The sequence below is a fragment of the Mustela lutreola genome, chromosome 5 (assembly GCF_030435805.1).
Source record: "Mustela lutreola isolate mMusLut2 chromosome 5, mMusLut2.pri, whole genome shotgun sequence".
NCBI lineage: Eukaryota > Metazoa > Chordata > Mammalia > Carnivora > Mustelidae > Mustela > Mustela lutreola.
The window spans coordinates 88,736,305-88,754,883 of record NC_081294.1 but is presented as its reverse complement, the minus strand read 5'-3'; the positions used below and the strand labels follow the sequence as shown (position 1 = coordinate 88,754,883).

General features: G+C 45.1%; 1 protein-coding gene across 1 annotated transcript in view; it reads left to right on the top strand.

The window, feature by feature from the left end:
* PDE4D (phosphodiesterase 4D) overlaps positions 1 to 15,866 on the top strand; it is a 785,924-nt gene extending 770,058 nt beyond the window's left edge. The window contains exon 8 of the transcript XR_009353968.1: positions 15,838 to 15,866. The gene's annotated coding sequence lies outside the window, so the exon portion shown is untranslated. The remainder of the gene's footprint in view (positions 1 to 15,837) is intronic.
* Positions 15,867 to 18,579: the final 2,713 nt, after the last annotated feature.

The following is an 18,579-nucleotide window of genomic DNA, read 5'->3' as shown; positions in this document are numbered from 1 at the left end:
TTGCAACATCCTTACTACCCTTTGCCCCATGCACTCCATGGAAACAAGCCTACTTTTATTGTGGTTGAACACGTCAGGAGGTGTTGGCTTTCAAGTCTCTTATGCCTGCTCTGTGTAGGATGGTGTTCCCTAGGCATATGGCTGTGAGAGCTTGTCTTGACCTCTGTCTTTGAATCTTTGTTCAGCTCATCCTGGACAGTCTCTTTCCTCCTGACTCTACATGATCTTCCATTTCCTGGATGCTAATGTTTTTAGTTGGCTTAGTTTATCTCTTACTTTGCTTAGTTTGGAATAGCTCATGTACTAGTAGCTTCCTGAGAGAGGGTGCATAGCAGGTAAATTTATAAAACTTTCAATATGAAGTTTTATTTTACCCTATTTGGATGATAGTTCAGTAGAGAATTATAAGTTTCTTAACTAGTTAGACAAGCAGATTACTTTGGGGGAAAGCCCCAGATATGTGCAAATTGGAGGGTCACTTTGGAAAATGATGGGATCATTGTAAGCTTCCTGGGAGGCTTGGAATGACTTTGAACTTATCTGCCAATGTGGATAGCCCATTTGGAGACTGCATATTTACCTGATAATATCCCCTAGATTTTGGAACCTTCCCTGTCCCCCTCCAACTCATTTGTCCATCAGCTGGAGTTCCTCTGAAACACCAGCTGAAAAGATTTTTCTCCTTCACCCATACCGTGTAATTTGCAGTTTGGTTTGCTTCTGCTTAGTATTAGTAAACCTTGGTGATCATTTCCTCATTGGCATCTGTCTGAAGTGTTTTATATCACTGTTTGGGGAAGGCCAGAGCATGTTGTCAGAACTCGGTAGCCTTTGAATCTAGTTTAGTGCCAAAGCACTGGCAGATTCTTGGGCTGCTCAGGGACTTGTGGGAGTATTTCATTTCTACACACTATGAACATCCTGAGAGATCCGCCCCTCATGCCCCATTCACAATAGGCTGGCCTCTTAAATAGCTTTCCATGTGATTTGAAAGAACGTATTCCCACACAGTTTTTCAAATGCATGGAAAATCCCTATCATTTTCCTGTCTGCGCCCTCTTCACAGGCAGCCCACATAGTTCTTTTCAGCATATGAAAGAAAGACAAAGGGATGGGTGGGGGAGGTAGCAGAGGACATTTGAATGCTATGGTGGCCTTTCCTGCTTAACTGCTCTGTATAAGGTATACTCCTTCTCCTAGGGGGGGCGGGAAGGAATAAGGAGTGAGCGTGAACTGTGTTCCACACAGCCGTCACCACCCCCACCACCAAATTCATGCATTATGCAAGGATTTCCTTTTGTGTCTATGAAACACTTTTAGAAAGGAATAAGTGCTCATTGTTGAAAATTTGGATAGAACCAAAAAGCACTAAAAAGGTAGACCCACCCAGGGTAAAAGGCTGAGGGGGTTTACAGGAAAATACAGGATCTCTGTTATCCAGTAGGAGTCTGGTACATGTTGCCAGCTGCATCTGGGATGTCTTCACTGTGGGCTCCTGACCTGCACTGGCACTGGCTGTCCTAGTCTCATTACTAAGTAGACATTGAGGCCTGCGAGCTGTCAGTATCCATACCAGGTTCCTGGAACGAAGGAGTCTGTAGAAAAACAACTGAAGGGAAGGGGGAGGCTCTAGGAACAAAGAAGAGAAAAAAAATCATTCAGCTTCAAGTCAAGCCTTGCTGAAGCATTAGTGTGCCCATCTTACTTTCCATCCACCTCTAGGTTTCAATAGCAGTTTCAATGTTAAGAAAGGTGAAACAACAGAATTTCATGGCTGGCCCAGTGTTGGGGGCTGCAGGTCGGGCAGGCCCCCTGGTTTCTGATTGCACAGTGGTGATGTGATGGCCTCCAGTTGGATCCGTGACACTGGTGAGATGAGACTGATGGAGGTGTTCACTTAAGAGATGGTCTGTCCAGGAAAATCAAAGTGAACACATGATAGCCAACAGCCCCTCAGAAACCAGGAAGGAGGAATTCCCATGTCATCCAGACAAGACCAATTCCTTTGGTGTAGAAGGGCCACAGAGAGCTCCCAGTGGGTCGGGCTCTGGGCTGTTGTGCTGGTGAGCTGGGTCAGTAGGGAGACTGTGTGCTCACCAGAGGACGACCTAGTGTTTGGGGGGGAAAGTCGCTGTTTTGTTTTTACTTCATTATGAGATAGAATTGAGGGAAAACAAGTAGAGGAGGTAAGGGTGAAGGTAGGATGGAAAGGGTAAGAATAAGACAGGGTCCCGGGGGAGAGATCAAGGGCATAGACCAGAAATTCTCCACTCAGGGTTGCAGCTTTCCCGAGAGCCACTTTGGAAATGTGTGGTGCTGTATGGGTCACAATGATTTGAGGGGGGACTAAGGCATTGAGTGGGCAGTGCCCTGGGAGGTTATGTTCTGTGACGGGCAACAGAGGGGGGGACGTTTCTATATCCTGGGCAGCTTTCAAATGACCCACCAAACGGGAAGGTGAAAAACCTGTTCAGAATCACCTGAGCCTGGCACCAAATTCTGGGTTTCACAAAAACAAAAAAGAATTTTTATGCAACAGTAATATAATTTTCCCAGAGATTCAATTCTGTGTTAATTGAGGGGAAATTATACTGTATTTTATTGAGAGTTTTAGCAAGCGTTGATCATTGGGGGATGGTGTTTTTGCCCTTCCCGTTTGAGTCCCAGTACCAAATATGTGTATCAGTCTGCACATGCCTAACGACCATATGTTCACTCTACAGTTAGGTGCAAGCTTATGTGTACCTAATTATGTATTCAGTATTCAGTATTCAGCTGGAACTTTTACATATTGAGATGTTCATTACTATCTTTTAATTTCCCCTATATTTTGTAGTTACAGTGTAAGTATGTGTCTTAGGTTAGATTCATTTCTCAGTAGTAAAGAGCAAGAGGTTTGCAAAATATTTTTTATAAAATGAGGCCGTTGGATCTGATTGAGCTGAGAGTCATCAGCACAGATAGAAGCAGGTAGCAGGAGAAGCCAGTGGACACTGCCTGCACAAGGCTGAAGAAGTGATGAGATATACCTGAGGAGCAGTAGGGAGGACATAGAGTTGAAGGAGTTATCCTGGGTTTTATCCTCTGTCAAGTTGGAGGTTAGGATGTGTTTAGAGTGAAGAAGGAAGTGAACTTAATTAAGCAAAATAAAAGAGAGAGGGAAGTCTCTAAGAATCTCTTGGGGGGCTGGGGGAAATGGCGCTGCAGATCAAAGGAACATGGCCAGGCAGCCCAGATGTGTCTGGAAAGCACGGATTTGTCCAGAGCTTCCGTCGGCACCATGGTGTGGTGCTAGGCAAGAGGGCTTCTCTGTGGGAGCACAAAGGGAGCATGGCTGAGTTCATTCTGGGTTGGAGTTTTCCCAAGCAAGAATGACAGAAAAATAAAAGGTCAAAGATACTATGGGCATTAACTAGCAGACTGAGTGGTGTAGCAGTGATTAGAGCCAAGAGCAACAGGTAAGAAACTATCATGACCAAAAAGGCGCTGGTTAACACCAGGGGCCCTAGCACTGGTATATCCTTCCTCTCTTTATTTCAACAGTGAAATCAGCTTTATTCCCCACTTAGTATGTTACTTGTGTGTGTGGTGGGGGTCTCTTTTAAAATATTTTTCTCTGTAGGACGCCTGGATGGCTCAATGGGTTAAGCCTCTGCCTTGGGCTCAGGTCATGATCTCAGGGTCCTGGGATGGAGCCTCATCAGGCTCTCTGCTCAGTAGGAAGCCTGCTTCCCCCCGCCCTCTCTCTCTGCCTGCTTCTCTGCCTACTTGTGATCTCTCTCTGTCAAATAAATAATAAAATCTTAAAAAAAAAAAAAAAAAAAGAACAAGGACAATATGTTTAAAAATATATATATTTTTTCTCTGTTTGGCCGAATAAAATTTTTGGCACTAGCTTTTGTGGGCTGCCATTCTCCCAGGTTGCTGTAAAAAAAAAATCCAACGTGTACAACTACCGTGGCCTCCTATTGCAAATGGCGGTAGGCTTTGCTAAGCCAAAGGCAAGTGTTAACAAATCCAGAGGCAGAATAGCCCTTCAGTGAGAAGATCAGTGAAAACTAAGCTGCAAATACGAAGTAGAGCTAATGGAAGCCTCTTGGTTTTAAAATTCTGTAAACTCCCCCCGTGTACTCTGAAGAGTTGCACTCTTTAGAATCGGGGGGACCCTGTAGCTTCTCATTTAAAGTTTTACCCAAATTTCCATTTCCAAATGTTGAGAACTTATTTTTTTTCTCAGACTCCCAAATCTCTATTACTGGGGGAGGAGGGCTCTAGGTGTGGGCCAGGGGCCAGCTACTGCACGGCTGTTCCTCCACTCTGCTCCCTCAGTCCTATGGTGTCATTGCACGGGCAGCACAGGTCGACTAGGGTAGGGCTCCAGGCACAAGGCCTGTCAAGTTCATCCCCCTGGAAGGGCAGCTTTACAGTAGCTGGGTCCTGCGGCCACCCAGTCTCACTGGTGAAACCACACTGTTTCAGGGCCGTGCCGCCATCCAGAAGCTGGTGATCCTTGTAGAGTGTCTGCGTGTCCTGGCACACTTAAGCATACCCTCGGCGACGTGCTTCGGCTCCAGCACTGTGCTCCACTCCTTGGCCTCTGTGATGATGGTGGTCTTGTGGCACCAACAGGATCAGGAGGAGCATATTCTGGGGAGCAGCAGGGCGGCTTGAGGGGAGAGCTTTAGACCCCACCTTGCAGGGCCTACCACCCTCCTCCTACCCACCTATACCTTCCATCCCTCCATCCCCCACCCCAGCCGGACTGCAAATGTTGGTCTTATGTGTTAGCCTCTAGCTGCGCAATCCAAGTCTCAGGCTGTTCCCCGCTGCTACTTAACTGCAGAGAAAGCAGAAGAGTACGGAAAAGGAAGAGGGTCGTATTTCGGTTTGGGGATTAAAATCTAGAGTGAGGGGGAGTATGGGGAGGGTTGGCTCACCAGTAGAATTACTAGAAGCTGAGGACAGTTTGCAGGCAGCTCAGTGACATTGGAAATGTCAGGGACCCCGGGGTGGTGGGAGTAGGGGGGAGGCACAAGCTTGTGGGAATTGATAGGGCTTGCAGACAGATGTGGAAATTGATACTAAATAGCTCTAGGGTCTCAATGAATACAGTGCTAAGGATTCCTGCCTTGAAGGATGATGACTAGAAGTGACTCAAACCAACATGAATTAATGTCAAGAGTATGTCACAAAGTGGGAAAAGGGTATAAAGAGGAAATTCACAGAAGGAAAATCCCAAAAGGCTAACAAGTATATGAACAGTTACATAAACACTAATAATCATAGAATGGTGCATAAAAATAAGTCACTTGAGAGTGGCAAAAATGAGACCCTGAAATAAAGCATTGGCAGGGATGTGGAGGAGTAGGAGTCCCCAGACATTGCTAATGAACGTGCAGACTGGAAAAGCCATTCTGGAAAGCGATTTGGCAGAACTTAATGCAACAAATGTGAGACTGCTCTGTGACCAGGGATGGTTCTCTCAACACAGACCAAGAGAAAGTCCTTTAAAGTTTCTGGGGATATCACCAAGGAGATCGTCATGGTGTTGTTTGTGGTAGAGAGAATGTGTCTGTCCCTGGGGAAGTGTGTGGGGAAAATGGCAGAGGCCCACGGTGGTCTACTCTTTGGCACTTAGAAGCAGGAACTAGATGTGCTTATGGTGGAAGGATAGATTTTTAAAAAATAATGCTGAGTGAAAAACCAAAGCCAGAGAAAGAGAATAATACTGTCCACAATGTGAAACACATGCAGACACAGTAAGTGGCCCTGAATACTTCAAAAGATGCTCTCTTTCTTTAGGAAATTAGATCAATGGCTGTAACAGAAGCACTCCAAATGATCATAGATAAAACTAAATAGATTTGTTTTCTCCTATAAAAGTTCAGGTGGGCAGCCCACTGGAGTACTCTGGGTCACAATGACCAAGGAGTGAACTCCTTCTATCCTTCAGCTTTCCCACGTCCATCCATGGCTTTTAAGTCTGGGTCCTCTGAGGCTGCTTCATCTCCTCAAGCAGCCTCACAATCGGGGCTGTGGGGAGGAAGAAGAGGAATGAGAATTACTGTTTCTGCCTGTAGGGCAACCTAGAAGTTGGCACATCACTTTTGCTCATGTCCCATTGCCAAAATTAAGTGGTGTCATCCTAAGACCCCACTACAAATTCTGTTAGTGTGTAAGGGGGACAAGAAGTAGTGTCTGCCACAAACATGTACACAAGTAATGCAAACCAGGCACATGAGCGTGGGGGACCCGAGGAGGAAGGAGTGGAGATCAGAAGGAAAGAGGGAGAAGGATATTTATATGAAACAAGAAAGAGTGTTTGTGTGGTTTCATGAGGACAGTGTATCATAAACTGAGACTTACGATTAAGGCATTCCTCTGCACCTGAGGTTCATTTAAAAAAAAAAAAAAAAAAGGAAGAGACAAGGAATAGAAATGGAAAAGAAGGGAAGAATAGGGAAGAAAGAAGGACAGTAGAGGTTCCAGTCCTGTGGAAAGATCTCGGTGGAGCGGACTGATCATTTATACAGTGAGTTGCAGCCATCCTGGGAGTAGAGGGCAGTTTTGCTGATCATCTCATGAAACCACTAAAGAGAGGCAGTGTTGGCCTCTAATGTCCTAGGTCAGCTCGTCTATATTCTTATCTATGTTTCCTGCTACTCCCCGAGAAATGCCAGTTGCTTGAGTGTGCGGAGAGCCGGTTACCTGCAAGGTCGGGGGTGAGATTTTCCAAGGCTGAGGATTCTGTAGGTCAGTGAGCGGGCCGTTCTCATTTGCGAAACCCAAGAGAAATAGAGGGATGGCCAGCGGGGCTGAATTCTGCTGCTGCTGTGCCTGGGGAAGAAGAAAAGAAGAGGAAGAAGCAGGCTCACCACGCTGCAGAGCATTTTGGTGGGAAAGCACTGGCTTGGGCTGGGAATTTAGCAAGTCTCACTGGACTTTTGCCCAGGAGAAGAGAAGCCTCAGTGATTATACTGTAGTTAATTCAGAAGTGGCTATAGTGAACATTGTTAACATATACATGCATTATGGAAGTCATTTATTTTGTATTTAGATGACTCCTGTCAGTATTCCTTGGTAGAATAGAGAGTAAGAATAGCCTAGGAACAATACAGATGCAAGGTCGCATTCTTGCTTTAATACTTGTAGATGAATAGTCTTGGGCAGTCACCTAACCTTCTAAAGCCTCCCTTTCCTCACTGGCACAAGGAACCCAATAACAGTCACCTAGCAGGGTCAGTTAGGACACTGTAGGTAATGGCCATAAAGTGTCAGCAATGCTGGGCTTACAGAAGTGTGCAACAATTACAGAAGTGTGCAACAATTATTAACATTATCCACTAAATATTAGACTAGGTCTTTTCCCGTATAAACATTTAGTCGGTCATTTGTTTAAGTCTTCAGTCCACCATATTTCTTTGCTAATAAGTCTGTGTGCATGTGTGGAGAGTGAGAGACCGCATTAATGTTCCACCCTTTGTGTGTGTATAAGCTGTGCATCTTGAATTCTGTTAATCCTGTTGAACCTGCAAGCCGGTCCTTTTGTCCATCGTTGAAACAGTTGGTTCTGGAAAACATGACAACATAAGCCACAAAGAACAAGTCGGGGAGGGGAGTGGCGGGCGACACATGAAGTCCAGTGACGTGGTGAGAAGGCTTGTTTTGATCAGGTACTTGGGCAGCCTTCCAGTCTTTGGTTATGCTGTTACAGAAGAAACACCACTAAGAACATTTGAAACCGCTGATGGAAAAAACAGTCAATGGAACACACTCTTGAACTTGAAGGAATCTCAGCTGTCCACAAGAAGAGTCCTACTGTTTTCTGGGAACACACACAAAAGTAGAAAAGGGACAACAGGCCAGTTCATTGAGAACGACACTTGGCACTCAGGGAGAGCCAAAGCGAGGCCTCACCTAGCTCAAGGACCGCATTAATCATCGCAGAGCTCAGATTTCAAGCACATGATAGAGAAACCAGTCGTTTTCAGTGAATGACTTTCAGCGCATACTCATCCCAAAATGAAAGAAATCTAATAATAGCAGGGAAACGTCTGTACTCCTGGGATTTTTAGGAGATAATTACACCTGTGAAGGATTAAAGGTATCCTCTTAGTTTCTTGCTGTGTCAAAACTGATTGTCTTTCAGTCACCACCCAGTGCTCTGTTTGTGGCTCTAAGACCTACAGTAGTAAGGGAGAGTGTATTTATTATGAAATCAGGCATATTTTTAGTGGGGGCTCCTTAGCACAAACGTACTTCTTAAGGATAGGATAATAATCCTAGGAATTAGGGAGCCCATTTGCAAACTTTAAACTGAGCCTCATTTCAGCCCAGTGAGTTTTAAAGAAATGGCACACCCACAGGAAGTATGTAATGATCATTTCTTCATAAAAAGAATATAGATTAATGGTACAAAAAAAAATGTTCTCGCTCACTTCTAGGAAAAGTCTGTAGATGAGTTTGTATGTTGTACACACGGAGAACTATTTGGATAATTTCTTTTTGCCTTGGCATCCAGTTGGAACACTCACTTTTACGCACATACTTGTAACATCTATCCCTTTGTCTCTTTTATATAATCTCTGTTCTTTAATTCTTAATCCTCCTTTTTTATATAATATTTGATTTTATGAGATGCCTGGGATACTCCTTCAAATTGAAGTGTTTTAAAATCAGTCGAATAAACCCTTTCTTCTCTGGGGGAAATCAGGTGAATTCCCTTCCTAGTCCGTTCCCACACACAGACATTTGCCACAGTCTTTAGAAACTTTCTTGTTTTCCTCACGTTCAAGTTGCTTCTTTCCCTGAAAGCTACCCTGTCCACTTAACCTTCACCACCCTGTTTTGGCTCAAGTAGTGGCTTTATCATGCCTGGATTACACCATCCGCCCAGCCAGCCTCTCCTGCCAAATTTCCCTTCCGTTTAATCCCCAAACTGATGCCAGATCGACTTTCTTTATAGACAGCTCCAGGTCTCCCAGGTCACACTCTGCCATGGCTGAAAGCTGAGGTTATATTCATTTAGTCCCAGACTCTAATCAGAGGCAAGTGGCTAAAATCCCAAGGATGGTGTGACCAGCCTCCTAGGCTGTTAGGCCCAACCAGGTGACTGGGGTATTTTCTTCTAGAGTGATTCAGATTTTCCTTACTGAGACCAAATAGACATGGATGAACTTTTATTCCCAAGGACTGTTGTCTTATCTGCCAAGTCTCAATCACAGGCAAAGGCTCTAGGAGTTAGCACATTTATTATTGGATGAGGTGACAACCAGGGACACTTTGGTCTGTTCGATGTGAAAGATGGCTTACAGATCCTTCCAAGGACCATGAAAGAGAAGCATTTTCAGAGAGAAAACAACAAAAATAGTTTGCTGTGCTATATGCTTCTTCCCTGGTGCTCTTAACAGGGCATTTGCTTGTGATCTCCATTAGCCAACCTCTGAAGGCTGGCTAGCTCAAGGTAACACCAAGCCAACCTTGTGGTCTACTCATTTTCTTGGGCTGCTATAACCAAGTACCAAAACTGAGTGGCTTTCCACAACAGAAACTTATTTCTTAGAGTTCTTGAGGTCTGGAGGTCTGAAATGGAGGTGTCAGCAGGTCCACACTCTCTCTGCGGCTTTGGAGGAGAATCATTACTTGCCCTCTAGCTCCTGGTGATTTGCATCAGTCCTTGGCCTTCACTGGCTTGCAGCTTCATCCCTCCACAGTGTGCCCCTGCCCAACCCAGAGCCATCCCCTCCCTTGTGTCTCTGTGTCTCTACATGGCTCTCTCTTCTTCTAGAAGCACACCATCCCATTAGATTGAGAGCCTGACCTACTCCAGTACGACTCCATCTTAACTAATTACATCTGCAAAGATGCTTTTCCAAATATGAGGTCAGATTCTGAGGTACTGGTGTTAGGACTTTAGCATATCCCTTTGGGAAGTACATGATTCAACCCATAACATCTGGGATAAATGTAGGTTCATGTCTCCCAGGTACCCTTAGATACTCTGGGCAGGAGGAACTACTTTACCTTTAAGGTGGAGATGACAATGTTGGTGTGGCATCAGGGTGTTGGAAGCGGGCATGTCCTCACCTCTCCAGTGCTCAGAAATCACCCTTTGCTCTTTGAGCCTTGCCATGTTAGTCAGCTAGCTGGCACCCGCCCCAGCCAGTGTCCTGACAGAGTTGCTGTCTGTGTTTGTAGAGTGAGCAGTCAGAGCTTCATCTGTGCCCTTAAAACACCAGCACCTCTGCCAGGAACATAAATGACAGGCATTTTCCACAAAAGTTTCTCTTCCTCAGTCAAGCCAGGAACTGTTTCTAAAAGCACACAGAGGCACTGAATTCCCCAGTGATCTGTCTCTTTGTAGGGAGCCAGATTTCCCATCGAGTGCCAGCTTCCTCTACCCAAGTTTCCAGGGCCCGTTCCTTACAGGCCGAGTCTGGAAGAGCATTTGGCCAGAGGCTGGTGTCAAGGGAGAAGTGGGCAATGGGCCTCTGTGTGGGAATAGTGCCACAAGGTCATCCTTGGGATGTTGATGGGATTGGGAGACATTGGAGGGGACCGAGGAGGGCTCAGGTTTGCCCTTGACGCCCTAATGAGGAGCAAGTGTGTGGAGAGGGTAGGCAGATCCAGAGTGCTGGCAGCCAGAAGCCATTGGACTCCGGCCCAGCCTCCCAGCTGCCACCGCTCCACTCCCTGGTGGCAGCTGCCTGGATCCTCCTTTGGTGCAGCAAGGGCATGGGGAAGGCCAAGAACAAGGAGCTCTGTAGGGCTAGCCCGGGGCCCAACTGAGGAGAGGCAATGTGTCAGGGGTGCCTTGCCACACACCCTCCCTCTGGCACCCTTGGTCCCTTTGCACATGCCTCAGCCCATCTCAGCAAAACCTTGCTCTGATGTGCTACGATGTGGATAGACACAAGGTAAATCTGGGCTCTGACCTTAACATTTATATAAAACAAAAACCCAACAAGAAAGCCATGGAAAAACACTGTCTCTCCAGAAATCTTAAATAAGGTGGCAAAGATGGGTAGCAGGAAACAACCCAGTGTCTAAAAACTGGTCTTAAGGATTTTCTCCCCAGCTGATTCCCCCACATTCTCTTTTCTCCTCTCCTCCTTCTCCAGCTTTTTAATCCAGAGCTTTTGCAGATCTGCCCTATCACATGAAAAGTGATCTTGACTCTACCTTATCATAATTCTGCTTCTGGATCCCCCCTTTTTTTCTTTCTTTCTTTCTTTCTTTTTCTTTTCTTTTCTTTTCTTTTCTTTTCTTTTCTTTTCTTTTCTTTTCTTTTCTTTTCTTTTCTTTTCTTTTCTTTTCTTTTCTTTTCTTTTCTTTTCTTTTCTTTTCTTTTCTTTTCTTTTCTTTTCTTTTCTTTTCTTTTCTTTTCTTTTCTTTTCTTTTCTTTTCTTTTCTTTTCTTTTCTTTTCTTTTCTTTTCTTTTCTTTTCTTTTCTTTTCTTTTCTTTTCTTTTCTTTTCTTTTCTTTTCTTTTCTTTTCTTTTCTTTTCTTTTCTTTTCTTTTCTTTTCTTTTCTTTTCTTTTCTTTTCTTTTCTTTTCTTTTCTTTTCTTTTCTTTTCTTTTCTTTTCTTTTCTTTTCTTTTCTTTTCTTTTCTTTTCTTTTCTTTTCTTTTCTTTTCTTTTCTTTTCTTTTCTTTTCTTTTCTTTTCTTTTCTTTTCTTTTCTTTTCTTTTCTTTTCTTTTCTTTTCTTTTCTTTTCTTTTCTTTTCTTTTCTTTTCTTTTCTTTTCTTTTCTTTTCTTTTCTTTTCTTTTCTTTTCTTTTCTTTTCTTTTCTTTTCTTTTCTTTTCTTTTTTTCTTTTCTTTTCTTAATAGTCCAAGCAAAGGGAACAGAGCAGTATGAACAGAGGTCTTCCCATAGAAGACTAGGAGGGGAAATACTTAACCAGTAATGATTTGGGTCCAGAGTGCACTCCCAAAGAACCCTGAAAATCTTTCCTTCATCAGTATACCAAAAAGTGAATCTCTCATAGCTGAATTCCAGGCTGTATAATTCCAACTGTTATAGGTTGGGGGAGGGGAAGGGTTGGTGAGGTGAGGAGCTGGAGCAGGTGGAGAGTTTGGTGAACAGATTATCCATGCCCTCCCAGCATAGCTGTAGTGCCTGGTGATGGCGCTGCCTTTCATCAGAGTTTCTGGCTGAGGGTCCTAACTCGCTGCTCTCCCACACCCTGGGCACAGGTCTGACTCAAAGCGCCCAGCTTAAGGCTGAGTTCCCTACCTCTAGAATTCCAGATTAGTGATAACTCTAGTTGTAGGTACGATGCTACTAGGCTAGGCTGCAATCATCATCCTCTCCCCAAAATGTCCTAGTTTACTGGTATCTAATTTCACCTGCGGGCAATACAGGTAAATCACTGAAGGGTTAATGCTTTAGGTTCTTCTTAAAGCCCAAAGAAGGTAAATCCTCTCAAGTGAGTATTTTCTTCCATTCTCACTTAGAAGCCAACTCTACCTCAGAGTTCCAGACTCTTCCATTCCTATACATTCTGCCATGAGTTTGTAAATCTTCACATTGCTAAAGAGACACACAGTATATCTGGTTCTAGTGGACTGCTTTGAGATGATGGAGTGGGCTGGAGCTGGGGGTGGGGCGTGCTGAGTGGGTGCCGTGACAAAAGAGAAGGTTCTAGTCATAAGCACACAGTGTCACCAGCCCCAGAACTCACCTTGGCATTGTGAAGTTCTGAGACAAAACTGAAAGCGTTCATACCTGAGAAACGAAGACTTCCTGGGAAACGTTTCTGAGTTCACACTTGGCTGGCAAGGTTGGGAAGCCCGGCGCTCCAGCTGAGGGGAGACAAGGATCATATACTAGGACAAAGAATGCAGTTTGCTCTTCGTGGTCCTTCCTATCTGTAGTAGCTATTTTTATTTTTTACACTTTTCCTTTCCTCTTAAGTCATTGTATCTGGCAAAGCTTTTTGCTCCCATCTCAGTGACAAAGTATCTAAGGAGAATCTTATTCTCAATTATTGACTGGTCCTAGCATCCAGAACTTCTAGTCTCCTTCATTAGTCTAAGACAGGCTTTCCTGAAAGAAGGTGTTGATAATGAGGTGAACTGGCCAGTGACTAATTCAGAGACCTTTTATATCCCAGTGGGCTCGTGAGCAAGGGAAGGGCAGGTGAGCAAGTGAAGGGCCAGATGGGGGGTCCCTGGAGAATAGAAGTAGCTCTAGCCCCAGATCATCTCCTGCTGCTGGAAACAGAGCCAAGGTGACTACTCTTCTACACATACAACCAAAGCTACCCTTGCTCTTCTGCATGGCTTCCAGGTGGTCCATGCAGTGCACCCATCCACACTGTTGATTTGCTCAGAGTAGTGTGCCTGGGCCCCCACCCTTTAGTCGGATTCGTGCACATTTAATCCTGGGATGTGACAAGACCATCGCTAGGAAGACCACGGGTGCAATGAAGATGCAGGACAAACAGAGTTTGAAAAGAATTTTTGCCCCAAATGCACCTTTCTTGTATTTTATAACCAATGAAACTCCTCAAGTGTTTCCTTTTACAGCATATGTAAAATATTGTTTTTCTAGAGAGATTTGTGGGAATACAGATAATACCACTTAGGTTATGATCCCTGAAATTACACTGTCTTGGCCCCCAAGTCAATTTTAGACAGTATCAAAACCGAGAAAAAGAAGCATGGTCTTTGCACGGCCAGCTCTGAAAGAATGGGCTGACCCTATGTGGAACGAGGTTAAGTCTCTGCCTCGTTAAATCTTTGGGGCTGATTATGTCAAGCTTGTGAATAAGCACCTCCTTTAGACTCTCAACTTCACTCAGGAAAACTCTATTCTACGGCTAGATTTTAACTCGGTATCAGCAGGCCATCCCAATAACTGCTGGTCATCAGTTAAGAACAGCAGAATGGGGGAAGCTTAGCCAATGTCTCCTCATCCAGGTTAGTCAAGACCTACCGAGGAGGGACTGGGGGAATCCTCTCTGAATAGAGATGCCGTGTTTGGAACAATTATCTGTGCACATAAATTATGTGTTCATGTCTCATATATATGTCAGGCTCCAATTTTAGCTCATGCGACTCTATCACGAGCCAGTTGAGGAGCCATCACTAGATTTCCTTTTCTGGGCTTAGGATTTCACTGACTGTTCATTTAATATTAGATTTTTAAAATTAATTCTAAAAAGAAAACCAACCTTTTTTGCTATCTGACTCAGAGAAAAAGAATGGAAAGCTAAAAACAAGACACGTCAGCTGAAATAAACTTGAATGCCCACCATGCTTTCTATTCTCAACCCTCATGAAGAAAGATCTCAGTTCAGTGAACCGATTAATGCCAATGACTGTAATTGTCATTCAAATGATGTGAGCTCACAGGATAAAGATAAACAGTTTAATTCAGTGTTCCAGGAGAATAGAAGTGCTCATCAGGTTGAGAGGAGGAAGACAGTAACAATTATATCCCAGAAAAGTCTACATCTGTGTGCATCTGTCTGTGGTTCTTGACTGGGAATTCTGCCTTGGAAAATGTTCGGTGAGCTGCCATCCTCCCGCATCAGGCTTGGCCCCGCGCCCCTGCCTGTGCCCACAGCTAGCCCACACCTGGGTGGCCAGCCAGATGCTCACACCCTGAGCTGCCTGTCGTGGAAGGTGTCTACCCTGAGCCTGAGAGACCAAGATGGTTTACCACATTTACCCTTGGTGCTTCCTGGATCAAAACTTCAGGCTCTTTTTTTACTTCATTAATAATGAATAGGGAAAGAGAAGCTCTTTTGCTGTGAAGTCGGATGATGCTGATGAGTTTTATTTTTGTACCTCAGGATTTCTTTTTTCCTTTGTCATTCAGTAAAGCTATTAGATAGCCCCAGAAGATGTCTTTGGAAACCTCCTCCCTGTTTTCTGATACTAGATAGGAGCGGTTTGAAATCATGTCCAAGGGATGAGATGGAGGGGGGAGGTGAGGGGAGCCAAGTTTCCCCCTTGTAACCATGTGGTGGCCAAGTGACAGCACAGGGAAGGAAGGCCAGCAGTGTCTGGAGGTGGGAGGGGTGCTTGGAGTGGAGGCTCCAAGCTCCCATTAGAGCTCTAGCTTCATTGCTCCCCAGTTTAAGAATCTATGACATGAAAAGCGCAAAATCCTATCTGGGAAGTAATTGCAGACCTCCTAATCAAACCAGTTCAACAAGGTCTAGATTCTGAGGCTCAAAGATTCTTGTGGTTTGTGGACCAAATGTCCCCTAAAACCATTATGGGAAATAGCAGGTTGGGAAGCTGATGGAAAGCAGGGGATAGAAGCGTCTGGAATTTAAAATGCTTTGATAAGATTGATCGAAATATCCCAGGGACCAAAACAGGCTATTTGAACACCCTGTACCTTATCAGCAGACAAAGGACACTTGCTTTAATCTGGGGGATTTTCACATTTGCTTTCTGAAGACAGTCACAGTGACCTCTTTTCAGTGCTGTTGAGCTATGTTTTGTGACAGTGGCCCAAATTTAGTGTAGCCAAAATCACAAATGTTTGTTAGTGACATTTAGCTGATATATAAAGTCACACGAAACAACAATGTCTTCTAGTGTGGTTTTTATTTTTCCATTTAGTACCACTAAAGGTCCTTCTCTGCCATCATCACTGGCTGACGGAATCTGAACCATGTTGGGTCCCCCCAAAATTGGGTACCCCAATAATGGATTCATGATTAAAGAAGCAAGACTGATACAAAGCAAAAGTCTAGCAAAGCTTTATTTCACACCAAGCATCAAGAATCAAACCAACTGTCAAATACACCGGTCGCTGCCACCCCTTACAGAGAGGACGACCCCTCCCTGCTTTCCAGACTAACTTTTGAAGGAGCAGGAGGCTGGCTGAGGACAAAGCAAAAGCGCCGTTTGACTCACATCGCTGGTGGTCTTTTAAGGTGGGGGTAATATTCAGTTGGCATTTCACTTTTATAGAGCAAAAGACGTGTGGTTGGGCCTGGCCACACACAGGTGGCTAAATGAATTACAATTCACCCCACAGTAGCCATGGAAACTAGCCCATCACCTTGGTGGCTAGGAGACAGTATGTGCCCCCCACGGATTGAATACCTCCACCTGGCTTGACCAACCCTTGTACTTGGGAGTTTGTTACCTGGGACTGGTTTCTGGGACTTGTTTTTAAGTAAGTTACCCTTGTTGGTGGGGGGTGGGGGGGAGCAGAGTCAATTTAAGTTTTACAACAAAATGGCAGTTCAACCGGGGTGGGGCCGCTCTGGCTGAATAGGCCCTTACATCCCCCCCTTTTCTTTGGAGATTAGTCAAATCTTTGACTTTTCAGCCAGTTGATGTCCCTTTTTAACGGCTGCCAGACTGTTGTAATGATTCCAGAGTGATTTACCCAGAAACAGCATTTCTCTCCTAGGGCTACGCAGAGCCCCCTCTTTTAGAAATAGTATATTAAGCCCTTATTGTCTATATTTCCCACCTATAAATTAACAATAGGAGCAACAATGAACTCAATGAACTCATTGTTTCCAAGTCTTAGCTTTAGTCCATGATTGGCAGGGTCCATCGGCAGCGGCATCCACTGCTGGGGGCGTCCTTATCCTTGGCTCGTTTGAGGTGACCCGCATGAATCCAGGCCCCCATGCCTTCTACTTTCACCGCCGTGGGGTAGTGGGGAAGACAGCAAACGGTCTCTTCCAGCGAGGCTCCAAGCCTCCCACTTGGCGGCTGCGCATCCAAACCAAATCCCGGGCTTGGCGAGGATGTGGCTCCTTCCAAGACAGACTGCAATGCCTGCAGTGACTGGAGTACAGACTGATCAGTCATTTCTGCTAGCACAACCTCTTGTAGCCAAGGGCAGAGCAGGGGGGTGTTTCCTAAACATTATTTCAAATGGGGTCACCTTGTTTAAGCAGGGTGTACGTCGCACCCTGAGGAGAACAAAAGGAAGGAGATCCACCCATCCACAACCAGTCTCCAGAATTAGCTCTGCCAAGGTCTCTTTGAGAGTGTGGTTCATTGTCTCTCCTTGCCCGGAATTCTGGGGCCGGTAGACACAGTGTAGTTTCCAATTAGTGTCCATGGCTTTGGCCAATGCCTGTGAGACTGAACTCACAAATGCAGGGCCATTGTCTGACCCAATCGCAAGAGGTAGCCCAAACCTAGGAATTATTTCTTTTAGTAGCTTTCTGGCTACCACTCCTGACATCTCATGTTTGGCAGAAAAAGCCTCTACCTAGCCTACCATCCATATAGATGTGGGCGGTCTTACCCTTGGCCATCCGTAGTGCCTTGGTGAGTGCAATCAGCTCTGCTTTTTTCACTGAAGTTCCTTGTGGCAGGACTGTCATCCAGAGATCCTGCTCAGGGGAAACCACCGCAGGCCCCACCTACGTCTTTCCATCGACCATGTAGCTACTCCCATCTGTTAACAGAGTCATCTTCGCATTCAGGAGGGGAGTGTCTGAGATCCGGCCTTATTCCTGCGACCCGGGTTAGGACCTTCCCACAGTCATGTGGGTGCTCAGTCAGCTCCTCTGGCAGCAACGTGGCTGGATTTAGCACCCCCGGGGGCCGGAAAGTCACTTTCGGTTCGTTGAGGAGGAGGGCCTGATGATACCCTGTCACTCGGGCGTTTGTCATTGACCGGTCTGGTGGAGTCCAGAGAAGGCCCTCGATAGTGTGGGTGGTGGTCAAGATGAGATTTTGACCCAGAGTCAATTTGCTTGCATCCTTGACCAGGAGGGCCGTGGCAGCAATTATGCAGAGGCAAGGGGAGAACCCAGTCGCTACTGGATCTAGTTTTTGCTAAGATAGGCTACTGGCCTTTGCCAAGGCCCCAGAGTCTGAGTCAAACTCCCTTGGCTACCCCAGCCTTTTCATCCACATACAAGTGGAAGGGCTTGGTAACATCTGGGATGGCCAGTGCTGGGGCACTCAGTAAGGCTGTTTGTAATTCCTGAAATGCTCCTTCTGCCTTAGCTGTCCACTCTACCATAGTGAGTACTCCCTTAGCCAGTTCGTAGAGAGGTCACTCCATCTCCGTGAACTGTGGTATCCACAGTCTGTAGTAGCCCACCGTCCCAAGAAACTCCCTTGTGGAGATCAAAGCCTAAATAAGTGGCATGGCGCTGACAAAGCTGTGCTTTCATTGCTGACACCTGATACCCTTTTTCCTGCAGAGTCTGTGAGAGAGTTCTTGTTCCCCCGCAAGCATGACCCATAGTCCTCAGCGGCAATTTCCACTATTCCCACTAACTCAATCAGATTCTTCCTTTCAAATCCTTCAATTTTCTGAAGTTTCCTCCTTATATCTGGGGCTGACCAACTGGCAAAAGCAAGATCGTCTACGAGAGTTATCGTGCAACTTCTCCGAAGTTTACCTCAAGTTGCCTAGCTTAGGTAAACAAACATTTAAAGACAACGAAATCTAGAATTTAACATCCATAAAGGTGTGTTATTAAAACTAATTTTTCTCTCTAAAATAACCCTCATTTCCAGAGATAGCCAAATCAGGACTAATTCACTTGAAAAACAAGTCCAGTTTTAACAAACTTGGCCTAAATATTTACATAAGCTCAGCAAGAACAGTAAGTAATCATATAGGTCT